The sequence below is a fragment of the Pleurodeles waltl genome, chromosome 1_1 (genome assembly GCF_031143425.1).
Source record: "Pleurodeles waltl isolate 20211129_DDA chromosome 1_1, aPleWal1.hap1.20221129, whole genome shotgun sequence".
Taxonomy (NCBI): domain Eukaryota; kingdom Metazoa; phylum Chordata; class Amphibia; order Caudata; family Salamandridae; genus Pleurodeles; species Pleurodeles waltl.
Window position 1 is genome coordinate 21,434,832 of NC_090436.1, and position 27,044 is coordinate 21,461,875.

At 51.1% G+C, this 27,044-nt stretch overlaps 1 long non-coding RNA gene across 1 annotated transcript in view; it reads right to left on the reverse strand.

Annotated features, from left to right (window-relative positions):
* The window catches only part of LOC138250895 (uncharacterized), a 60,566-nt gene extending 34,129 nt beyond the window's left edge, over positions 1–26,437 (reverse strand). Inside the window, exon 1 of the long non-coding RNA XR_011198231.1 lies at positions 26,357–26,437. This is a non-coding gene — a long non-coding RNA (uncharacterized lncRNA). The remainder of the gene's footprint in view (positions 1–26,356) is intronic.
* Between the last annotated feature and the right edge of the window lie 607 nt (positions 26,438–27,044).

Sequence of the window (27,044 nt, forward strand, 5' to 3'; positions counted from 1 at the left end):
CTATGTGACCTTGTAGAGGGTCGCTGGGACTGTAAGAAAACAGTGAGGGTTAGAAAAATAGCCCACCCCAAGACCCTGAAAAGTGGGTGCAAAGTGCACCTAAGTTCCCCAAAGAGCACAGAAGTCGTGATAGGGGAATTCTGCAAGGAAGACCAACACCAGCAATGCAACAACAATGGATTTCCTGACGAGAGTACCTGTGGAACAAGGGGACCAAGTCCAAGAGTCACGATCAAGTCGGGAGTGGGCAGATGCCCAGGAAATGCCAGCTGTGGGTGCAAAGAAGCTGCCACCGGATGGTAGAAGCTGTGGATTCTGCAAGATTGACAAGGGCTAGAAACTTCCCCTTTGGAGGATGGATGTCCCACCTCGTGAAGAGTTGTGCAGAGGTGTTTCCGTGCAGAAAGACCGCAAACAAGCCTTGCTAGCTGCAAGGGTCACGGTTAGGGTGTTTGGATGCTGCTGTGGCCCAGGAGGGACCAGGATGTCGCCAATTGCGTGAGGAGACAGAGGGGGCGTCCAGCAAGACAAGGAGCCCTCTCAGAAGCAAGCAGCACCCGCAGAAGTGCCGGAACAGGCACTATGAAGTGGAGTGAACCGGAGCTCACGCGAAGTCACAAAAGAGGGTCCCACGACGCCGGAGGACAACTCAGGAGGTCGTGCACTGCAGGTTATAGTGCCGGGGACCCAGGCTTGGCTGTGCACAAAGGAAATCCTGGGAGAGTGCACAGGAGCCGGAGTAGCTGCAAAACACGCGGTTCCCATCAATGCAGTCTAGCGTGGGGAGGCAAGGACTTACCTCCACCAAACTTGGACTGAAGAGTCACTGGACTGTGGGAGTCACTTGGACAGAGTTGCTGAGTTCAAGGGACTTCGCTCATCGTGCTGAGAGGAGACCCAGAGGACCGGTGATGCAGTTCTTTGGTGCCTGCGGTTGCAGGGGGAAGATTCCGTCGGCCCACGGGAGATTTATTCGGAGCTTCTAATACAGAGAGGAGGCAGACTACCCCCACAGCATGCACCACCAGGAAAACAGTTGAGAAGGCGGCAGGATCAGCGTTACAAGGTCGCAGTAGTCGTCTTTGCTACTTTGTTGCAGTTTTGCAGGCTTCCAGCACGGTCAGCAGTCGATTCCTTGGCAGAAGGTGAAGAGAGAGATGCAGAGGAACTCTGATGAGCTCTTGCATTCGTTATCTAAAGAATGCCCCAAAGCAGAGACCCTAAATAGCCAGAAAAGGAGGTTTGGCTACTTAGGAGAGAGGATAGGCTACTAACACCTGAAGGAGCCTATCAGAAGGAGTCTCTGACGTCACCTGCTGGCACTGGCCACTCAGAGCAGTCCAGTGTGCCAGCAGCACCTCAGTTTCCAAGATGGCAGAGGTCTGCAGCACACTGAAGGAGCTCTGGGCACCTCCCAGGGGAGGTGCAGGTCAGGGGAGTGGTCACTCCCCTTTCCTTTGTCCAGTTTCGCGCCAGAGCAGGGCTGGGGGATCCCTGAACCGGTGTAGACTGGCTTATGCAGAGATGGGCACCATCTGTGCCCATCAAAGCATTTCCAGAGGATGGGGGAGGCTACTCCTCCCCAGCCCTGACACCTTTTTCCAAAGGGAAAGGGTGTAACACCCTCTCTCTGAGGAAGTCCTTTGTTCTGCCTTCCTGGGCCAAGCCTGGCTGGACCCCAGGAGGGCAGAAACCTGTCTGAGGGGTTGGCAGCAGCAGCAGCAGCAGCTGCAGTGAAACCCAGGGAAAGGTAGTTTGGCAGTACCCGGGTCTGAGCTAGAGACTCGGAGGATCATGGAATTGTCTCCCCAATGCCAGAATGGCATTGGGGTGACAATTCCATGATATTAGACATGTTACATGGCCATGTTCGGAGTTACCATTGTGACGCTATACATATGTCGTGACATATGTATAGTGCACACGTGTAATGGTGTCCCCGCACTCACAAAGTCCGGGGAATTTGCCCTGAACAATGTGGGAGCACCCTGGCTAGTGCCCACACACTAAGGCCCTCATTCTAACCCCGGCGGTCGGCGGAGAGGCGGCGGTCGGACCGCGAACAGACCGGCGGTCCAAAAAATGGCATTCTGACCGCGGCGTTCACCGCTGCGATCGACCGCCACTTTCCCACTCCGACCGCCACGGCGGTCATGACCGACGGGCTGGAGTTTGCGCACTCCGGCCCGGCGGTCGACCCAAGACCGCCAACCGCATCATGACCCTGCTTACCGCCGCGGTTTTTGGCGGTCGGGAACCGCCATGCGAACCATGGCGGTAGGCACTATCGGGGCCAGGGAATTCCATCCCTGGCACTGATAGGGGTCTCCCCCACCCCCCACTACCCCCCACGAGTCCCCCCCCCCCACACCCTCCACCCCCTGCCACCCCCCAGAGATGTTACAAACCCCCTGCCCCCCCCACCCCGACATGCACATACACGCACCCCGACATGCACGCACCCCCAACATGCACATATGCACACCCCCTACACACACACATACACAACGGGGGCACATACCCGCACACATACATGCCAACATGCGCACCCGCCGAACTACACACATTGCCCATAGGCACAGCAGCACCCCCCGCCCGCATGCACGCACTCACACACCCCCTCTACACACCCCCATGCACGCACACATCACACAACACCCCCCCACCCCCTCCCCTCACGGACGATCAACTTACCTTGCGTTGGTCCTCCGGGAGGCGACGGGAGCCATAGGGACGTGACCGCCAACAGAAGACCGCCACACAGAAATGTGGGTCGTAATTCTGTGGGCGGTGTTCTGCTGGCGTGGCGGTGGAGGTTGACCAGTCTCCACTTTCCCACCGACCGCCAGTGTGGCTGCTGGCGGTTTTCCGGCGGAACGCTCCCAGCGGTCGGAATACGCGCCGCGGCATACCGCCGCGGTCGGCGGTCTTTACCGCGGCGGTAACTCGGCGGTCTTGCGAAAAGACCGCCAAGGTCAGAATCACCCCCTAAGTAACTTAGCACCCAACCTTTACCAGGTAAAGGTTAGACATATAGGTGACTTATAAGTTACTTAAGTGCAGTGGTAAATGGCTGTGAAATAACGTGGCCGTTATTTCACTCAGGCTGCACTGGCAGGCCTGTGTAAGAATTGTCAGATCTCCCTATGGGTGGCACAAGAAATGCTGCAGCCCATAGGGGTCTCCTGGAACCCCAATACCCTGGGGACCTCAGTACCATCTACTAGGGAATTATAAGGGTGTTCCATTATGCCAATGTAAGTTGGTGAAATTGGTCACTAGCCTGTTAGTGACAATTTGGAAAGAAATGAGAGAGCATAACCACTGAGGTTCTGGATAGCAGAGCCTCAGTGAGACAGTTAGTCATCACACAGGGAACACATACAGGGCATACTTATGAGCACTGGGGCCCTGGCTGGCAGGGTCCCAGTGACACATACACTAAAACAACATATATACAGTGAAATATGGGGGTAACATGCCAGGCAAGATGGTACTTTGCTACAGGAGTGTCACCCCCATTAGAGGGGGGTGTCACCGGCATTAGAGGGGGAGTGTCACCCGCATTAGAGGAGGACTGTCACCCGCATTAGAGGGGGACTGTCACCCGCATTAGTGGGAGAGTATCACCAGCATTAGAGGGGGACTGTCACCCACATTAGAGGGGGAGTGTCACCCGCATTAGAGGGGGAGTGTCACCCGCATTAGAGGAGGACTGTCACCCGCATTAGAGGGGGACTGTCACCCGCATTAGAGGGGGAGTGTCACCAGCATTAGTGGGGGACTGTCACCCGCATTAGAGGGGGAGTGTCACCCGCATCAGAGGGGGATTGTTACCCGCATTAGAGGGGGACTGTCACCGGCATTTGAGTGGGACTGTCACCGGCATTAGAGGGGACTGTCACCGGCCTTAGAGGAGGACTGTCACTGGCTTTAGAGGGGGACTGTCACCGGCATTAGAGCAGAAGTGTCACCCGCATTTAGAGGGGGACTGTCACTGTCATTAGAGGAGGACTGTCACTGGCATTAGAGGAGGACTGTCACCGGCATTAGAGGGGGACTGTCACTGTCATTAGAGGGGGACTGTCACCGTCATTAGAGGAGGACTGTCACCGGCTTTAGAGGGGGAGTGTCACCCGCATTAGAGAGGGGCTGTCACCAGCATTAGAGAGGGACTGTGAACGGCATTAGAGGGGGACTGTCACCGGCATTAGATGGGGACTGTCACCAGCATTAGAGGGGGAGTGTCACCGGCATTAGAGGGGACTGTCACTAGTATTAGAGGAGAACTGTCACTAGCATTGGAGAAGGACTGTCACCCGCATTAGAGGGGGACTGTCACTGGCATTAGAGGGGGATTGTCGCCGGCATTAGAGGAGGACTGTCACCGGCATTAGAGGGGCACTGTCACCGGCATTAGAGGGAGACTGTCATTAGCGGATGATTGTCACCTGCATTAGAGGGACTGTCACCGGCATTAGAGGGGGACTGTCACCGGCCATGGAGAAGGACTGTCACCCGCATTAGAGGGGACTGTCACCGGCATTAGGGGGGACTGTCACCAGCATTAGGGGGGGACTGTCCCGGCATAAGAGGGGGACTGTCACCTGCCTTAGAGGAGGACTGTCACCGGCATTAGAAGGGGACTGTCACTGGCAATAAAGGGGGACTGTCACCCGCATTAGAGGGGGACTGTCGCAGGCATTAGAGGAGGACTGTCCCAAGCATTAGAGGGGGACTGTCACCGGCATTAGAGGGGGACTGTCACCCTCATTAGAGGGGGACTGTCACCAGCATTTGAGGGTGTCACCGGCATTTGAGGGGGACTGTCAGCATCATTAGAGGGGGAGTGAGACCCGCATTAGAGGAGGACTGTTACCAGCATTAGAGGGGGACTGTCACCCACATTAGAGGGTGATTGTTATCCGCATTAGAGGGGGAGTGTCACCAGCATTAGAGGGGGAGTGTCACCCGCATTAGAGGGGGACTGTCACCCGCATTAGAGGGGGACTGTCACGGGCATTAGAGGGGGACTGTCGGGCATTAGAGGGGGACTGTCACAAGCATTAGAGGGGGACTGTCACTGGCATTAGAGGGGGACTGTCACTGGCATTAGAGGGGGACTGTCACCCTCATAAGAGGGGGACTGTCACCGGCATTAGAGGGGAAGAGTCACCCGCATTGGAGGAGGACTGTCACAAGCATTAGAGGGGGACTGTCACTGGCATTAGAGGGGGACTGTCACTGGCATTAGACGGGGACTGTCACCCGCATTAGAGAGGGAATGTCGCCCGCATTAGAGGGGGACTGTCACCGGCAATTGAGGGGGACTGTCACCAGCATTAGAGGGGGACTGTCACCCGCATTAGAGGGGGAGTGTCACCCACATTCCCACATTAGAGGGTGATTGTCACCCGCATTAGAGGGGGAATGTCACCCGCATTAGAGGGGGGTGTCACCGGCATTAGAGGCGGAGTGTCACCCGCATTAGAGGAGGACTGTCACCCGCATTAGAGGGGGACTGTCACTGGCATTAGACGGGGACTGTCACCCGCATTAGAGAGGGAATGTCACCCGCATTAGAGGGGTACTGTCACAAGCATTAGAGGGGGACTGTCACCGGCATTAGAGGGGGACTGTCACTGGCATTAGACGGGGACTGTCACCCGCATTAGAGAGGGAATGTCACCCGCATTAGAGGGGGAGTGTCACCGGCATTAGAGGGGGAGTGTCACAAGCATTAGAGGGGGGTGTCACCGGCATTAGAGGGGGAGTGCCACCTGCATTAGAGGAGGACTGTCACCCGCATTAGAGGGGGACTGTCACCCGCATTAGTGGGAAAGTATCACCAGCATTAGAGGGGGACTGTCACCCACATTAGAGGGGGAGTGTCACCCGCATTAGAGGGGGAGTGTCACCCGCATTAGAGGGGGAGTGTCACCCGCATTAGAGGAGGACTGTCGCCAGCATTAGAGGAGGACTGTCACCGGCATTAGAGGAGGACTGTCACTGGCATTAGAGGAGGACTGTCACCCGCATTAGAGGGGGAGTGTCACCCGCATTAGAGGGGGATTGTTCCCCGCATTAGAGGAGGACTGTCACCTGCATTAGAGGAGGACTGTCACCTGCATTAGAGGACGACTGTCACCAGCATTAGAGGGGGACTGTCACCCGCATTAGAGGGGGACTGTCACCCGCATTAGAGGGGGACTGTCACCCGCATTAAAGGGAGAGTGTCACCCGCATTAGAGGGGGACTGTTACTCGTATTAGAGGGGGACTGTCACCGGCATTTGAGTGGGACTGTCACCGGCACTAGAGGGGGAGTGTCACCCACATTAGAGGAGGACTGTCACCCGCATTAGAGGGGGAGTGTCACCGGCATTAGAGGGGGAGTGTCACCCGCATTAGAGGTGGACTGTCACCCGCATTAGAGGGGGAGTGTCACCAGCATTAGAGGGGGACTGTCCCCCGCATTAGAGGGGGAGTGTCACCCACATTCCCACGTTAGAGGGTGATTGTCACCCGCATTAGAGGGGGAGTGTCACCCGCATTAGAGGGGGTGTCACCGGCATTAGAGGGGGAGTGTCACCTGCATTAGAGGAGGATTGTCACCCGCATTAGAGGGGGACTGTCACCCGCATTAGAGGGGGACTGTCACCAGCATTAGAGGGGGACTGTCACCCGCATTAGAGGGGGAGTGTCACCCGCATTAGAGGGGGACTGTTACTCGTATTAGAGGAGGACTGTCACCGGCACTAGAGGGGGAGTGTCAACCGCATTAGAGGAGGACTGTCGCCAGCATTAGAGGGGGACTGTCACCCGCATTAGAGGGGGAGTGTCACCCGCATTAGAGGGGGATTGTTCCCCGCATTAGAGGGGGACTGTCACCAGCACTAGAGGAGGACTGTCACCCGCATTAGAGGGGGAGTGTCACCCGCATTAGAGGGGGACTGTTACTCGTATTAGAGGGGGACTGTCACCGGCATTTGAGTGGGACTGTCATCGGCACTAGAGGGGGAGTGTCACCCACATTAGAGGAGGACTGTCACCCGCATTAGAGGGGGAGTGTCACCCGCATTAGAGGGGGACTGTCACCAGCACTAGAGGAGGACTGTCACCGGCATTGCTTACCCCCTACCAGCAGCAGCGCACGTAAGCTGCTCCCAACTGTTTTCATCGCTCCGGGAGAAAGAAAGTGGAAGGAACATCCCTTGGAGAACTGGAAGGAAATCTACAGAAGCTTGAATGGGAGTAGGGGAAGCAGACATAGTTCACCAAATAATAGAGGCGTGTGTTTCTTCCACTCACCTTATCTCTATTGCTGACAATGAGGAGAGTAGCCTTTCCTCTCTCTCGGACTGCAGGCCTCGCCGGACATGAGCGACTCCGACAGAGAACTTCTTATTCTCCACGTTTTCTGGCAATTTCCAATGCCAAATCTCCCGCACTGTGTGGGGCAAGCTTGCTGCGCCCCCTAGCGGTAACTGAATAAATTGTACCAGGACTCAGCAGCAGCCTGTACCTTTAAGTGGCCCCCACAATAGCTAACATCAGAAAGTAACCTACATGGCCAAAGAGTCCACGGTGCTCTTTAACCTCGCCATAAGCAATAAGGCCAGGAAACTGAAAAACTCACCCCAGCTCCGCTCGCCTGCAGTGAAAAAAAAAGACTGATACCAGCAGTGGACTGAACTTGTTTGACACATCCATTGTTTACAGCCTACCACCCCAAGCAGCCTATTAATAAACTGCTGCATGGCAAAGCACACAAAAGACTGACTTGCAAGACTCCAAGATCCAACAGCACATCCTGCATACCCATGGGCACAGCCCTCATTTGCCCATCTCTACACCGACTGAGGTCCGACGCTGTCCCACTGCCACACCGGTGAAACATAACCAAGAAAGGCATGTACACTAAAGGCGCTACAAGAGGTGCCCAAGCCAGCCAGAGAGACACCACCTCAGCACTGAAGGACATCATTGGCCTGCCAAAGAGAATGCCACAAGGAGTAGGTAACCTGCAAAGCACACCCGAGGTCAAGCAGGACCTGGTGCCACAACAGCGCTGCCTTGAGGCGCAAGCACTGAGCCCTCGAGTGAAGACACGAAGAAGGACACAGTGACCCTCCAGTCAGGGAGCGGACCACCAACAAGATCTCGGAAGAGACCGGGCCTGCAAGAAGTCCGCGAGGAGAAAGTATCATGTCCTACTGACAGGACTAAGGGGGTGATTCTGACCCCGGCGGTCAAGGACCACCGGGGCCAGGGTCGGCGGGAGCACCGCCAACAGGCTGGCGGTGCTCCGCAGGGCATTCTGACCGCGGCGGTATGGCCGCGGTCATAACAGGAAAACCGGCGGTGTCCCGCTGGTTTTCCGCTGCCCTGCTGAATCCTCCATGGCGGCGCAGCTTGCTGCGCCGCCATGGGGATTCTGACACCCCATACCGCCATCCTGTTCCTGGCAGTTCTGCCGCCAGGAACAGGATGGCGGTATGGGGTGTCATGGGGCCCCTGGGGGCCCCTGCAGTGCCCATGCCAATGGCATGGGCACTGCAGGGGCCCCCGTAAGAGGGCCCCACAAAGAATTTCAGTGTCTGCTGAGCAGACACTGAAATTCGCGACGGGTGCAACTGCACCCGTCGCACCTTTCCCACTCCGCCGGCTCCATGCGGAGCCGGCTTCCTCGTAGGAAGGGGTTTCCCGCTGGGCTGGCGGGCGGCCTTTTGGCGGTCGCCCGCCAGCCCAGCGGGAAACACAGTCACCGCAGCGGTCTTTGTACCGCGGAGCGGTGTTCTGTCGAGGGAACTCTGGCGGGCGGCCTCCTAACCCCCTAAGTCTGCGAGTCGCTGCGACAGAAGAACGTGCACGATCTGAGGTGCAGCACAAGCCATCAAATGGTCCATGTGCTGCATGCAACATGCGACCCGTGGCACAACGCCACATCAAGAAAGCAAAAGGAGAAAAGAGAGGAACGTGGCACGATGCCATGTCGTAAAGGTTTGAAAGAAAAGGGGTGTGACAGACCTGTTACACAGAAGATCAGGAACACCACTGGTGCACAAGAGAAAGGGAGAAGAGCAATACGAATGAGGCCTCGTAGCAGTACCAGAGAGGACATCAATAATTGCAAGCCACCCACCAGGGGGAACATATGTCACTGGAGACAGCTCTGCGAGAGGACCAACTGTAAGCTGCCAGCATGCCCAAACCATGCCCAGGCCCCACGCGTCTCAGTTTGACCATCCTGCCACCTGTCACTGGCTGCTTGACATCGATGGCGTCCCTGTTGCCAACTGCACAAGCCAAGCACCGGCACTTATTTTTTAAGCCCAGCGCTTATTCTTCTGCCTCAAGCATTTTCTGTGAGCAAAAGACACATATGGGAAAGACGGAGGAAGGGAAAAATGAAAAAGAGCCACAAAAGGATAAAGCAGAAAGCTGCTTGAGTGAACTGAAGTGGCAGGGAGTGGCTGTAAATGGATTGACGAGGCCTGAGATGGCTTCAGGATTACGCCGAACAGTATTCCGTGTTCCCACATTTAATTGCAGCAGCCGCGTGTTTAAGAGGAGGGCTATGGGCACCGGCACATTTTTCTTTACAAATTAAGCACTGTACAAGGGTGATGAAAAAGCTAGATGAGATTTACTAAGCCAGGCAAGGCCACATTGTGTGGCCCTGCTTATCTTGGTAAATCTGGAGTAACGCAAGGCAGCATAAGTTGCTGTATTGTGTTACTCTGCACTAGGGAGGCATGCCATGGGTGGAGCGTGAAAGATCCCACATAAACCAATGGATTCTGAAACATTCCCAGATTTATCAATACTGGTAGACCTGGGAATGCATCAAAATGTTCTCCCCCCCCAGAAGAGGCATAAGGAAGAGAGATGCAGCACACATAGAAAGAGGAAAAAAGACTCGGACGATAGTTTTTGAGCAGGAAGATGTCCCTTCCTGCAGGAAGATGTCCCTTCTGTCAACAACAGAGGCCCCCTTGCACCATGATGGTGCAAGGGTGCCTGCCTTGGAGCTAGGCAGCACTTTGTGTGCCAGAGCAGACAGAGAGCGGGAAAGGGCTGTATAGTGTTAAATACAGTGCATTTCTGCCCTCTACCTTTCACGCAGCAAAGTGCTGCGTGAATATTTGATAAATATGCCCCTCATTTTTTCCTTGTTAAGAAGGTGAAACTCACCCCAGATAGTGTTTGAGAGAAATGTGTGCACAACACTAACATGGCTGGGGCCTAATTCTTCAGCCATCCTGTTTCTAATATGTCTAATTTTTGTCTGAAAGAATTTAACCAGTTATTGGCAATAAATGGGGCAGGCATTGTTGTGTGCAATGACACACCTTTAAGAATCTTAAACAGATATTTGTGTCCATTGTTGTCTTTAGGACTCAAATATATTAATGTAATACTGCGAATGAGCTTCTTTTGTAATCATTTTATATTTTAAAAAGGCATCTTTCTAGACTTAGAGGGTCATTACAACATTGGCGGTAAAAGACGCTTACCGCCGTGCAGAAGACCGCCAATACACCGCCGCAGAATTCCGCCACAGCTATTATGACACACATCTCAGAATCCGCCGAAATTCAGACACCCACACAAGTCCGCCACACCAAAGGTTAGTGTTAAACTGGCGAAAACAATTCCTCCACCGTCACGCCAACAGAAACATGCCCATGCTATCACGACCCACAAATCCACGCGGCGGTCTTTCAAACACGGTACTCCATTGGCGGTACACACTGCCGCGCTCAGAATACACACACATCTCCAAAACACCGCCACATTGGACAATTCGAAATACACACACCTGATACACATACAAACACCACTCCCACACACCCAACACAATATAAAACACACACCCACATCACCCACAAACCCCTACAACCTGAAATCTTGAGGAAGCCGAGAGACAGAGAGCACAGCAATTGAGAACCCCACCACACAGAGGCACACAACACCATCACCCATACAACATTCCACGCACAAAACACCAAACACCACTACACATCACCACACACATCAACACATACACCACCCCACGCATCCACCCCATGTCACGCCAAAGACACCCCAGGTTTTCCGAGGAGGAGCTCAGGGTCATGGTGGAGGAAATCCTTCGGGTAGACCTACAGCTATTTGGCTCACAGGTGCAGCACACCTTCATAGCCAGGAAGATGGAGCTATGGCGCAGAATCGTGGACAGGGTCAACGCTGTGGGACAGCATCCAAGAAATCGGGAGGACATCAGGAAGAGGTGGAACGACCTACGGGGGAAGGATGCGTTCTGTGGTCTCCAGGCACAACATCGCCGTACAGCGGACTGGCGGCGGACCCCCACCTCCTCCCCCACAACTAACAACATGGGAGGAGCAAGTCTTGACCATCATGCATCCAGAGGCCCTCGGAGGAGTCGGTGGAGGAATGGACACTGGTAAGTAAAATCTTAACTATCATATCCCCCACCCTACCTGCATGCTATCACACACACCCACCCTCACCCACTCCCCTATCACTCCAACTCCTCACTAATATACTAATAACACAAACCACCCATCCCTACACCAAGCCCTGCATGACACAACTAAGCATGGTCACTCCTCACTCACTAAAGCATGCTCACTGCACATACCCATAAAAACCCCCTAACCATCATCACACAAACCCCCACACAGGAATGCTTGCACTGGGGTACACGCACACCCACCCATTGCACACCATGACACACACACATGCAATAATCATGCTCTTATACCCCTGCAGGACCACTACGGAACTTCACCACACAGGAGGGTCCAGACATCTCCACTCCACCCACAGAAGAGGCCCACAGTGACAACAGCAGCTCTGGCCAACTGGATCCAGATGACCAGCCCGGACCATCGTGGGCCTCGGGACAGTCGGTTTCCCTCGCACAGACACAGCCCAACACTGACCTTCCACCCTCTGGTAACACCAGCACAGCACCCACCCAGCGGGCCCATACCTCCGTACCCAGGACACGTCAATCAGCGGTGTGTCCACCACTACAGGGAACCCAGGATAACCCACCACCCCAACAACAACAGGGACCTGGGGGCAGTGGTAGTGGGCACACGGGCCAGGGGACGGAGGCACAGGAACACAGGGGAACTGGGAGGGCTGCTGTACGACAGGGGGCGGACAGGCCAAGGGAACCCACCCTCCACGAGGCCCTCTCCTCCATCATGGGAGCATACCACCACTCCCAGGAGACGATGGCGACGGTCCTGGCCAAGTTTCAGGAGACCCAACACATGCAGGAGGACCAGTATTTGGGGTTCAGGGAAAAGCTCAGAACCATCAGCTCTGCCCTGGGCACCATCGTAGGGGTGCTGAAGGACATACAAAAGACCATGAGGGACACCATGGCACTCCAAGGGGCCCCTGACACTAGCATGGATGATGAACTGCCCACCACCCACGCCGGCGCTAGTGGACAGGATGCCCGGCCACAGGACCACCACACCAGCACCCCACCCCCTGCAGAGGGAGAACCACCCCGCAAGCGGTCCCTGAGATCCAGGAACAGGACAGAGCAAGATGGCAAGACCCCCGCCAGGAAATGAGACCACCCTGATTGTCCTCCCACTGTCCCACCAAAGTCCAGATTGGAACTGCCCCAGCTCCACTTCCTATGCCCATATGGGCAAAGCACCTGTGAGACGAATAGACTGGATTCTGCCATGGACATTCCTCCACCATCCCCCATCACCATTTTACAACCCCCCTCCATTTTTGAGCACTTAAATAAACACCCTTGAACCACAAATTAATCTGGAGTCAGTCTGTGATTTGGTAAATGTGTATTATCAATGACAGTGTAAAAATGTGTTTTCAATTGTAATGCCAACATACCTATGTCACACATCACAAGTCCATGAAGGATGCAAGCAGATGACACACGTTGGTAACCACACCTGTGAAACCGTAATGAAAGGTACAACTCAGTTACCAAATACTGCTACTAAATGACAGACAGGATAGAGGTAGAAGTGTGAAAGTGAATGTAATAGTAAAAAAAAATATTCTCACCTGTGTGTCACTGGAAATATTGCTGTATGACTGACTCCCTGTTGTCTATGTCTTCTTCCTCAGCTTCCTCCTCATCACTGTCCACAGGCTCCACAGCTGCCACAACACCGCCATCTGGACCATCCTCCTGCAGAAAAGGCACCTGGCGTCGCAAAGCAAGATTGTGAAGCATCGAGCAGGTGATGATGATCTGGCACACCTTTTTTGGTGAGTAGAATAGGGAACCACCTGTCATATGGAGGCACCTGAACCTGGCCTTCAGGAGGCCGAAGGTGCGTTCGATCACCCTCCTAGTCCGCCCATGGGCCTCATTGTAGCGTTCCTCTGCCCTGGTCCTGGGATTCCTCACTGGGGTCAATAGCCATGACAGGTTGGGGAAACCAGAGTCGCCTAATAGCCACACACGGTGCCTCTGGAGTTGACCCATCACATAAGGGATACTGCTATTACGCAGGATGTAGGCGTCATGCACAGAGCCAGGGAACATAGCATTTACCTGGGAGATGTACTGGTCTGCCAAACATACCATCTGTACATTCATGGAATTTGAACAAGATGGCCACAGCACACAGAATATATAGTCCAATGGTGTAACAGGGAGAATATCCCTGAAAGTGTAATGTTGAAGTGAAAAGTAGACTGGAGTCCAAGTTCTTTGTTTTGCAGATGTTGCCTTTAATTGTAGATGCCAGAGATCATTGCGTCATCAACGAGATACAGCCAACACGTGTTTCGTCACACAAGTGACTTCATCAAGGCTGCAAAACAGTAAGGAAATACAAAAAGGAAAAAGGAGAAAAGTTCTATTGTTTTGGCAAATATAAGTGTATGCAGGTAAGCATGGGCTCATCAAGTGAGCACACGGAAAGACTCCAGGCAGATGGATGTCATAACCCAGTGTTTTGTATGTGAGTACAGTGGACCTAATGTGGTGAGTAGGTGAGTGTTGAGAAAACACAGCAAGCAAAGGTTCTTGATAGGGACCCTAGGTGTAGAGCATAAGAAAGAAAGTGAATCACTGTGGTATAAATCTAACGTAAACTAAACAGTAAACTAAACAGTTGCGGCAATGTTACGAAGTGGTAACCATGAGCCTATAAAGTAAAATGTACCATATCGACGAGAAGCGAAGGGCTGAGAGAAAGAACCGACAGATGGATAAATAAGAGAAAAACAAGTAAGTAACGTGAGTGAGCCGACGAGGTGAGTGGCAGTAACTAAGTACGTGGATCATACCTGGGCCGTCCGGCCAGAATGGTACGTGACAAAGGTAGGTGGCGGGGGAGCCCCGTGATCAGTTGGCTGGGCTCCAGAAGGTCAATTGAAACTGGTAAGAGAGATAACAAGGACTTAGAGTACGCAAAGAGACAGTACAAAGTGAAGATGAAAGGATGAAAGTGGAAGCACAGAGTAAAACCAAATAGATGAGAGAAAAGGTATAGATGAATGGTGTGAGAATAAAGAGGGAAAGAATGAGAGAAATAGGTCACACAATACATACCTACTAGGAGTGGATCTGTCAGTGGTGTACCTGGGTGAGGTAATGAGCACGTAAGGCGAGGGCAGTAGTAGTAGACCCTGATAAGTCTGTGGTCAAGAACCTATGGAAGTGTTGGAGAAAAAAAGGGAGGGGGGGGGAAAAGGAAGGGACAGGGAACGAGAAATGAGACAGTAAAACCTGAAAGGGAGAACAGGAACATAGGTAACTGGTATAAATGCAGGTGAAGCTAAGGCGGTAGGGAGTGCGGAAATTGAATAAAGAGGAGTAAGCAGTGAGATCCTATTTAGATGGTCGAGTAGTCATAGCCTCATCAGTTAAGTCCATAGGGTCAGAAGTAGTTATTATGTTAAAGAAAACGATTATGGTGAAAACTAAACGCGGTACGAAATAGCTAGGACAAGTTTGGCGGTGACCAAGCAAACCGTCCAGTCACGAAAAAACGGGTTGGAGGTTCGAAGGCAAGCGGAAAAAGCCCAAGTGTGCAGGGCTGCAAAATTGGCGTGGGACAAGTAAAAAAAGACGCTACTTAGGAATGGGGCAAGGATTAAATGCGCAAAGCAGAACAATTAGTCAAAGAAGGTTGGGCTGTGCCCAAAATTAAAAGTTAATCCACAGACGGTGAGGGAGCGAGCCAATGAATTAAACAGTAAAGTCAAACGGTAACGGCATACGGTAACAGGGCATAAAAGCGCATGGTTATCAAATGTGAGATGGTGGTGGAGTGTGGCAAGTCATCAGCGCGATACGAAACATATTTAAAAAACAAAACATGGGGATGGAGCAAAAGCGTAGGAAGAATGGGCTGTTTACACATAAAAAGTAAGTATGCAAAGGATAGAAAATCGAACCGCTACACTGTAGGGAAGGTAGATTATTAACGACGTAAGGCGATGCAGCATAAAGACAGGAGAAGAAGAAAACATACCTGTAAGAAGGAGGAGAGTGGCACCAAGTATTCAGAACGTAGTAATCGGCCGAGAGGGCTTGCGATCTCGTTTTAAAGATCGCGAGAGGGATTGTAGTAGAAATAAAAGAAGGACTAGAATTCGAGAAAAGCTAGTCAGTTTGGCGGCCATATCTGATCCTGACCAGAGATGGTCAGGATCAGACGTAACTGCACTGACACGCACATCTTCAGACAAGAACTAAATAGCCTAACACACCGTTTCCGAGCTAGGGGCTATACTGATAAACTCATCTCGGTTGCCAGTAAACGCATATCTAACAAGAACCAGCACGCCTTATTGCTAAAAACCCCCCAAAAAACTGCCGCCAATGGTTCGCCCAACAGGAGACCGGTCGCTTTCATCACCCAATACAGCCCTGTGAGCAAGACGGTTCTGCGATTCCTAAAGAAACATTGGCACTTGTTAATGTTGGACACCTGCCTTAAAAACTCAGCAGGGACGTCACCCACCATTGTGCACACCAGAGGTCGTACGCTAAGAAACATTCTGTGCCCCAGTTTTCTCGGCCCCTCCCCCTCTAATCGCCCATTGGGTTGGTTGCCAGAAAATCCTAACGGTTTCTACAAATGTGGCTGCTGCATATCCTGCCAATTGGCCCTCAACAAAACAGTATCATTCTCCTACAACACTGGTATTACGTATCAAATCAAATCCTTCATTAATTGCAACACAAAGTTCACTGTTTACTGCTTGATATGTGTATGTGGTTTGATCTACATTGGTAGCTCCATACGTCCACTCAAGGAACGAATACAGGAGCATGTCAGAGCCATTAGAAATGTTAACACCAACTATCCTCTTGCTGTCCACTTCAATACTCTGCACGGGGAAGAGGATCTTTTAAACATCAGATTCCATGGCATCACGCATGTTTCCAACCCCCCAAGATGGGGGGACAGAACAAGGGACTTGCGCAGATGCGAGGCTAAGTGGATCTTAAAACTTCGTAAAGTGGAATCAGGCCTAAACACTGACCGTGAGCTACATTACTTTCTCTCATGAGTTCTGTGATATACTCCTGCGTGTTGTTTCATTGATTATTTGGGCCCCTCCGTGGCCAAATATCCATTAATACTTTTATTTATACACCACTCTCCTCATGTGTCAGGACATCCCTGTATTTATCATATTGCATGTCTGCATCTTTGTACTAATGCTTTGTCACCTACTCATGACCACACATCACCATCGAATGTACTAAACCACCATGCTCCATGACCTCTGTCCTTATATGCTCCATTGTTTTTTGAAATACTGCATCTATCACCTGTACTGTGCTCCATGACCTCTGTGTTTTTGGGTTTTAACCCATTCCATGTACTGTTGTACCTGCTTTATACTCACCTTAACCATGCACCACTACATCTCTTAACTGATCTGGTTTCACATTTTTCACCGACATTACAACTACATTACTTATCTCGATCCTTACTCAGGCATACTACATCTACTTACCAGTTACACCCATTGACGCGCACCCATGCACTACTATCACTATACCATCCGTGCTTCACTTACACATTTATTCTTCACATCTTCGGTTTCATCATCTTGCCCTTACTATTGAAATATGGCCGCCTCTTCGATTTTTTACAGACATGCGCGGACGCATCTAAGTCTAGGTGCCCGGATCTTTATCTTTCACATGCAATATGGCCGCCAAACTGACTAGCTTTTCTCGAATTCTAGTCCTTCTTTTATTTCTACTACAATCCCTCCCGCGATCTTTAAAACGAGACCGCAAGCCCTCTCGGCCGATTACTACGTTCTGAATACTTGGTGCCACTCTCCTCCTTCTTACAGGTATGTTTTCTTCTTCTCCTGTCTTTATGCTGCATCGCCTTACGCCGTTAATAATCTACCTTCCCTACAGTGTAGCGGTTCGATTTTCTATCCTTTGCATACTTACTTTTTATGTGTAAACAGCCCATTCTTCCTACGCTTTTGCTCCATCCCCATGTTTTGTTTTTTAAATATGTTTCGTATCGCGCTGATGACTTGCCACACTCCACCACCATCTCACATTTGATAACCATGCGCTTTTATGCCCTGTTACCGTATGCCGTTACCGTTTGACTTTACTGTTTAATTCATTGGCTCGCTCCCTCACCGTCTGTGGATTAACTTTTAATTTTGGGCACAGCCCAACCTTCTTTGACTAATTGTTCTGCTTTGCGCATTTAATCCTTGCCCCATTCCTAAGTAGCGTCTTTTTTTACTTGTCCCACGCCAATTTTGCAGCCCTGCACACTTGGGCTTTTTCCGCTTGCCTTCGAACCTCCAACCCGTTTTTTCGTGACTGGACGGTTTGCTTGGTCACCGCCAAACTTGTCCTAGCTATTTCGTACCGCGTTTAGTTTTCACCATAATCGTTTTCTTTAACATAATAACTACTTCTGACCCTATGGACTTAACTGATGAGGCTATGACTACTCGACCATCTAAATAGGATCTCACTGCTTACTCCTCTTTATTCAATTTCCGCACTCCCTACCGCCTTAGCTTCACCTGCATTTATACCAGTTACCTATGTTCCTGTTCTCCCTTTCAGGTTTTACTGTCTCATTTCTCGTTCCCTGTCCCTTCCTTTTCCCCCCCCCTCCCTTTTTTTCTCCAACACTTCCATAGGTTCTTGACCACAGACTTATCAGGGTCTACTACTACTGCCCTCGCCTTACGTACTCATTACCTCACCCAGGTACACCACTGACAGGTCCACTCCTAGTAGGTATGTATTGTGTGACCTATTTCTCTCATTCTTTCCCTCTTTATTCTCACACCATTCATCTATACCTTTTCTCTCATCTATTTGGTTTTACTCTGTGCTTCCACTTTCATCCTTTCATCTTCACTTTGTACTGTCTCTTTGCGTACTCTCAGTCCTTGTTATCTCTCTTACCAGTTTCAATTGACCTTCTGGAGCCCAGCCAACTGATCACGGGGCTCCCCCGCCACCTACCTTTGTCACGTACCATTCTGGCCGGACGGCCCAGGTATGATCCACGTACTTAGTTACTGCCACTCACCTCGTCGGCTCACTCACGTTACTTACTTGTTTTTCTCTTATTTATCCATCTGTCGGTTCTTTCTCTCAGCCCTTCGCTTCTCGTCGATATGGTACATTTTACTTTATAGGCTCATGGTTACCACTTCGTAACATTGTCGCAACTGTTTAGTTTACTGTTTAGTTTACGTTAGATTTATACCACAGTGATTCACTTTCTTTCTTATGCTCTACACCTAGGGTCCCTATCAAGAACCTTTGCTTGCTGTGTTTTCTCAACACTCACCTACTCACCACATTAGGTCCACTGTACTCACATACAACTCACTGGGTTATGACATCCATCTGCCTGGAGTCTTTCCGTGTGCTCACTTGATGAGCCCATGCTTACCTGCATACACTTATATTTGCCAAAACAATAGAACTTTTCTCCTTTTTCTTTTTTGTATTTCCTTACTGTTTTGCAGCCTTGATGAAGTCACTTGTGTGACGAAACACGTGTTGGCTGTATCTCGTTGATGACGCAATGATCTCTGGCATCTACAATTAAAGGCAACATCTGCAAAACAAAGAACTTGGACTCCAGTCTACTTTTCACTTCAACATTACACTTTCAGGGATATTCTCCCTGTTACACCATTGGACTATATATTCTGTGTGCTGTGGCCATCTTGTTCAAATTTGTCTACGGGTATTTTGTTACCCGTCTTTGTGCCTACCGGGTAGTAAGGCACTGGGCCAGGCTGCACCAGACCCTGCTTTCACTTTGTTACGTGCCTTAAAACAACTGTTTTACTGCTCAGATGTGCGGCTCCTTTCACCCTTACTACCCTTGTGTGTTTTCTCTATGATTATGTTCTACATTCATGGAATGATAACTCTTGCCGGGGGGACCAGAGCTACATGGGTCCCATCAATAGCACCTATGATGTTGGGGATATGTCCAAGGGCATAGAAGTCAACTTTCACTGTAGCCAAATCCTCCACCTGTGGGAAAACAATGTAGCTCCTTACGTGTTTCAGCAGGGCAGACAACACTCTGGACAACACGTTGGCAAACATAGGCTGGGACATCCCTGATGCCATGGCCACTGTTGTCTGAAAAGACCCACTTGCAAGGAAATGGAGCACTGATAGCACCTGCACGTCAGGGGGGATTCCTGTGGGATGGCGGATTGGTGAGATCAGGTCTGGCTCCAACTGGGTACACAGTTCCTGATTGTGGCACGGTCAAACCTGTAGGTGATGATTAAATGTCGCCCCTCCATTGTCAACAGGTCCACCAGCGGTCGGTACACCGGAGGATTCCGCCATCTCCTCACATGTCCCAGCTGACGGTTCCTAGGAAGGACAACAGCGACCACAGAGTCAACAAATTCCCAGGTATGTACCCACAGCTACACAGAACACGACACCAAATACAAAACTCTTCCTGTATGTGTGTTGAGTGTAGGCCTAGGTATGTGTGACGCAGTAGTAAATGAAGCCATGTGGGCCCCTGAAATGGCGGCTGCCTGGCCTCTAAAGTGGGACAATGGGATGTGAGGTATCTTAGCTGGCGTTGTACACCGTCGCGGTAGGCGGTCGTAGACCGCGGCGCAATGCTGCATTGGTTAACATTGAACCCTATGGGTCCAGGAGCCAATGATGAAGTGCGCCGGCGGTGATGAGACGCACCGCCGCAGACGTCACCGCCGCGGACGTGACCGCTATTTTCTATCTGTTCAGTCACTCAATACCTGATCTTCGACAGGAGAGGACCTACACTGCAAGTGCTGCTGTGCCCTCGGTCTAGAAGAGACAATAGCTGCTGCGTCTGGGGAAAGGGTCCCTGCCTTCACTGCTCAGGAGTTGGAGAAGCTCGTGGATGGGGTCCTCCCCCAGTACATGCTACTCTACGGTCCTCTAGACCAACAGGTAAGTACACAGGGAGCACGTTGTATGGGCTATGCCTGGGTGGAGAGGGCTGGATGCCAGTAGGAAGGGGGCAGAGTTCAGGGAACATGAAGGACTGTGAATGCATGTGCCACATGGCAAGGGTAGGGATGGGGGCCACCCACTTCGACGGTGCGGTTGTTAATGACTTCTCTTCTTCCCCTGTACATGTCATGTAGGTCAGCGCCCACCAGAAGGACATTTGGCGTGCCATCGCCAAGGACGTCCGGACCCTGGGGGTCCACCAGAGATGGGGCACCCACTGCCGGAAAAGATGGGAGGACATTCGCCGCTGGAGCAAGAAGACGGCAGAGGCTCAGCTGGGGATGGCCTCCCAACGTGGGAGGGGTGCCCGTCGAACCATGACCCCCCTGATGTTCCGGATCCAGGGAAAAGACCGCCATGGTGAAGACCGCTAAACAGGGCAAAGCACCGCTGAACAGGGCAAAGACCAACATGGCAAAGCACCGCTGGACAGGGAAAAGACCGCCAAATCAAGCATCGTTAGCCCATGTGCAGCTGGGACAGTGACGGAACAGGAACCGTCACGGGGAGCCTGATGCAGTCTGGGCACCAGTCCCCCTCCAGAACCAGTGGAGACTGTTATCCACTTGAGAGACTGTGGCTTTGCACTCCCCAGAATGGTACAGTGGGCAACCCACCCACTGTAGAGACTTGAGAGACTGTGGCTTTGCACTCCCCAGGATGGTACAGTGGTCAACCCACCCACTGTAGAGACTTGAGAGACTGTGGCTTTGCACTCCCCAGGATAATGCAGTGGGCAACCCACCCACTGTAGAGACTTGAGAGACTGTGGCTTTGCACTCCCCAGGATGGTACAGTGGGCAACCCACCCACTATAGAGACTTGAGGGACTGTGGCTTTGCACTCCCCAGGATAATGCAGTGGGCAACCCACCCACTGTAGAGACTTGAGAGACTGTGGCCCTCATTCCAACCCTGGCGGTCTATGACCGCCAGGGTGGAGGGACACGGAAGCACCGCCAACAGGCTGGCGGTGCTTCAGTGCCCATTCTGACCGCGGCGGTAAAGCCGCGGTCAGAAAAGGGGATCCGACGGTTTCCCGCCGGATTACCCCTGGCTGGGCTGAATCTCGCCATGGAGATTCCGACCCCCTTCCCGCCATCCTGTTTCTGGCGTTTTTTACTGCCAGGAACAGGATGGCGGGAACGGGTGTTGTGGGGCCCCTGGGGGCCCCTGCACTGCCCATGCCACTGGCATGGGCAGTGCAGGGGCCCCCTAACAGGGCCCCAGAAAGATTTTCACTGCCTGCTTAGCAGACAGTGAAAATCGCGACGGGTGCAACTGCACCCGTCGCACCCCTGCAACACCGCCGGCTCCATTCGGAGCCGGCTTCAATGTTGCAGGGCCTTTCCCGCTGGCCCGGCGGGCGCTCCTTTGGCGGGCGCCCGCCGGCCCAGCGGGAAAGCCAGAACGGCCTCCGCAGTCTTTTGACCGCGGAGTGGCCAAGTGGCGGTTCCCGTTTGTCAGAATGAGGGCCTGTGGCTTTGCACTCCCCAGGATACATCAATGGGCATGGAGCCCCGTCGTGGATCTGGCGTGGTGCTGAAATCCGGCTGAGGTGCCCCCTCCTTCCCTTCCCCCTGAGGTGCCTGTTGTATTTCTATCTGATGCCCCTGCAGTGTTCTCTCTGTTTGTGGACAGGTATCTAGTGTGGGCCTCGCCCATGCATTTTGGGCCCAGTGGTGCACGGACATTGATATGTGCATACCTGCACTACTAATCGTAATGTATCAATTCTGGAATGTGTATATATATCTGTATATATTAGCTTACTGTATTTTGATACATTACAATGTTTGAACTGATTTCCTTTTGTCTTTGCATTCTTCCGAGGGGGGAGGGGGTTGTTACTTTGCTTTTTGGACATGCATTGGTGTGTGTGTTGTAGTGGGTGAGGGTCGGGTTGGGGGTGGGGGTGTTGCGTGTGTGTCACCCTGACTTTTGCCTCCCCCCTCCCCTATGTCATAGGTGCAGTACTCACCGTTGTCTTCGGCGCCTACGTAGATGGTGATTGTAGAGGAGCAGAAAGACAAGCGCAGGGAGTATTTGTAGTTCGGGCTCCATGGTGGCCTCCTTCCTCGTGGAGTGTGTTAAGGTGAGCGTTTTCCCAATGCAAAAGCTGTTTCCGCCGTGTTTTTATCCACAGTGAATCCTCCCCGGAAAAGGTGGCGGATTGGCGAGTTGTGATACTGTGGGCGGTACATTGTCTTCCGCCTGTCTGTTGGCGGTGACTGCCGCGCTGCTTGTCTGTACCGCCATGGCGGTCGGAGTGTTAAAGTGGCTGTCTATGTTGGCGGTTTCCGCCACGGTCATAATTCCCTTTTTTTTTCGCCGGCCTGTTTGCGGTATTACCGCAGCTTTAACACCAACCGCCAGGGTTGTAATGACCCCCTTATTATCTGATTTCATAACTATGACACCCAGTGTGTTTAGAGTGTTTTACTCTGTGTAATTGAACAGAAGAATTAATAAACCAAAGAGAGCATTTGCTGTTCCATTTATTAAGTTTATTTGAGGGGATGTTATACTTGTCAGAAGAGGAAGTCTGAGACCACATGTTACTGTGCAAAGCAGAGCAGCGAACTAAAGGACGCTGAGATTAGATTTTCCCAGTTTTCAGCCATCCCTAATGTAGAGCGCACAGTGGTGGTAAGAGTAGATGGTAGAAGGTGGAAAGTCACACCAGAGTGGTCAGCCCTTCTATGAGACAGACTAGAAATAGAACAGGTAATGCACTAGGAGCAACAGGAATAGAAGAGGCAATGCCGCCAGGAGCAATAGAAATAGAGAAAGCCGTGCCACCAGGAGCAATAGAAATAGAGCAAGCTGTGCTGCCAGGAGCAACCGAAATAGAATAGGCTATGTCACCAGGAGCAAGAGAAACAGAACAGGCCCTGCCGTCAGGAGCCACAGGAATAGAAGAGGCCATGCCACCAGGAGCAAAAGAAATAGAACAGAGCATGCCACCAGCAGCAATAAAAATAAAACAGGCCATGCCACTGAGAGGAACCAAAACAGAACTGGTCATGCCACCAGGTGCAACAAAAATAGAATAGGCCATGCTGCCAGGAGCAACAGAAATAGAACAGGCCAAACCACCAGGAGCAATACAAATAGAACAGGCCATGCCACTTAGGAGCAATAGAAATAGAACATGCCACGCCACCATGAGCAATAGAAACAGAACCGGCCATGCCGCCAGGAGCAATGAAATGGAACATGCCATGCCACCAGGAACAAGAGAAATGGAACAGGCCGTGCCACCAGGAGCAACAGAAATAGAACAGACCATTCACCAGGAACAAGAGAAATAGAACAGGTTGTACACCAGGAGCAATAAAAATAGAACAGGCTGTGCCACCTGGATCAACAGAAATAGAACAGGCCACCCCTGGAGGAGCAACAGAAATAGAAAAAGCCATGCCTCCAGGAGCAACAGAAATAGAACAGGTCATGTCGCCAGGAGCCATAAAAATAGAATAGGCCATGACTCCAGGAGCAACAGAAAAAGAACAGGCCATGCCACCAGAAGCATTAGAAACATAAGAGGCCATGCCACCAAGAGCAATTGAAATAGAACAGCCCATGCCACTAGGAGCAATAGAGATAGAAGAGGCCATGCCACCAGGAGCAATAGAGATAGAACAGGCCATGCTGCCAGGAGCAATAGAAATTGAATAGGGCATGCCACCAGGAGCAACAGAATTAGAGCAAGCCATGCCACCAGGAGCAGCAGAAATAGGACAGGCCATGCCACCAGGATCAACAGAAATGGAACAGGCCGTGCCACCAGGAGCAGCAGAAATAAAACAGGCTATGCCACCAGGAGCAGCAGAAATAGAACAGGCTGTGTAACCAGGAACAACAGGAGTAATAGAGATAGAACAGGCAATGCTGCCAGGAACAATAGAAATAGAATCGGGCGTGCCACCAGGAGCAACAGAATTAGAGCAAGCCAGGCCACCAGGAGGAATAGAAATAGAACAGGCCGTGTCACCTGGAGCAACAGAAATAGAACAGGCTGTGCCACCTGGAACACAGAAATAGAACAGGCCATGCCACCAGGAGCAACAGAAATGGAACAAGCCATGTCACCAGGAGCAATACCAATAGAACAGGTCTTGCCACCAGGAGCAAGCTTCAGGTCTAATGCATGGCTCCACATGGGAGTAACAGGAGGAGAGAGGTGTAGGGATCAGCAGGTCCATGGATATTAAAATCACCCGGTATAACAGGGTGGGTGGGAACAAGAACTGAAATTGACAAGTAGGTCAGAGAGGTCAGTAACCATCTTCTAGGCATTAAGAGTAGCTTCTGAGGGTGCTGCAAAGGATCCTGTTACAGAAAGGAGATCTAGGTGCAAAATCTGGCACCTCTCTAGAATGTCTGGAGCAAGAAAACATGTTCAACAGGGCCTCTCTCAGACCAGCAGCAGGTTGATGAAGGGAGGCAGGTTTTTTTAATTTGCAAACTTAGGGCCTCATTCACTAGTCTTTTGTGCCACCGCTGAGTCTTTTTTCTTTTTGACACAGCAGGGTCACTAGCAGAGCACTGCACTGCTCCATATGTATAAACTAATGCAAGGGCTCAATGTTTCAGTTTGTAAATCCCTTTATACCTGTTCCAGGTGTAATGTACACATGGTAGGCATTCCCACAGGAAACGCCACGCAGAACTGACGCATTGAAATATACAACTTTTCACTGCATCATTCTGCAACTTCACTGCATCAGGCGTAAAATTGATGCAGGGATTTTTTCCTATGGGAGATGTCTGGCATTGCTGGAGTTTCATCAGCAGTGCATGAGCAATGCATGAGTTTATTGTTAACAGATGCGTCAGAAGTTCTGACGAACCTGTGAAAACATGCGCCATGGGGCTCTGTATTGTAAATACAGCGCATCCATTGCATTGTCAGGGGATGTGCGGGAAGAACAAGAAATCTGATACATTGATGGCAATGCGCCAGGCACCCTTGCACCCTTGCACCATGATATAAGGGTCTCTGTGTTGTAGGCAGGATTTTTGTGCAGGTAGGGGCACCTTCCTACAAAAAAACAATCCTTACATTCTTATTCCTCTATTCTGCAGCACACATAGAAAGAGGAAGTAACAAGGAGAATAACTATATTTCTCTGTGTTACGCCTCTCTTGGGGAGGAGTATCTTTTTGGCACATTCCCAGGTTTACTAGGTTTGGTTAATCTGGGAATGAATCAAAAACCCACACCCACACAAAGCTTATGGAATGCCTCCTTTGCACAGAGTAATGCAACACAGAAATTTGCACTGCTTTGCTTTACTTCAGATTTTTGATGCCACGCAAGGTGGCTTTGTGTGGCTTCAAAAATTTGATTCAAAGGTCTCACAAATATGTCCCTTAGTATTTCTCAGTAAACACATACGATGGCAAGATTTACCATTTCATTATGTGTGGGTGTTTGCCTATGTGTGTTTTTCTGTGAATGCCTGTGGGGACGTCTGTGCTTATGAACATGTACATCATCTGTGTCTATGTACTAATGTCAATATGCCTGCATGTGTGTGTGCAGACACGTGTGTGGCTGCATTTGTGTATGTGTGTGTGCGCAGAGGATTCTGCTTGAGAAAGTGTGTATGAACAGTGTGGATGATTCGGTGTGTGTATATGTGTGCATTGGTGTGGTGATGTATTAACTACGTGTGAGTATGTGTATGTATATATGTTTGTGTGTGCGTGCGTGGCTGAGATTACATATGTTTGTCTAAATGCTTTGTATAACAAGACCATATGTTCAGATGCTTTTCAAAAATAACTTTCAGTCCACTTTACGTGGGAGAAGGTGTGCTACTCACGCTTCTGGGTGCCGTGATAAGAGTAAGGAAAGCCGCTGACACATCCTGAATTAGATGAGACTGATGGTGGCAAGTTAAAGGTTCTCCCCTTCAGAAAGCAAGCAAATCTAGAAAAATGGATACACAACAGTACCCAGTGTTACTGCATGGGCAGGAGGCAGGTGTCTGCAAACAATACAACAGGACCCACTGTAACTGCAAGGGCAGGAGGCAGGTGACTATAGGCAATACAAGAGGACCCCCTCTCACTATATAGGGCAGGAGGCACCCACTGTCACTAAGTGGGCAGGAGTCACCTGTTGTGTAGTCATTTTAGTAATGTCTCTAGACAGGTTATTTTACCAACTGGGCCGGCTGCTTGTGCCCTTTAGCCCAGTTACAGTTTATTCTGCTTCAATTTTATTATTTCATAATTAGCCACATTTGTGATGCTGTTTTATTATCTAGTTGTCTTTTCACCTAGAAAAGCATTGCGTTTCTTAGCAAGACATTCTTTTCACTTTGTGCTTTCGTCAAGGCTGCAGCGAGATAGGGTTGCCGGCAAAGTGGTACACTGAATTTCCAACATTCACACAGACATACGCATACACAGAAAATCATCTGTTTTATTATAAAAACACTTCTCCGTCCCATGCACGTTAGAGGGAGATTCCAGTCAGATGACCATGACTGCATGCTGATTGACGTT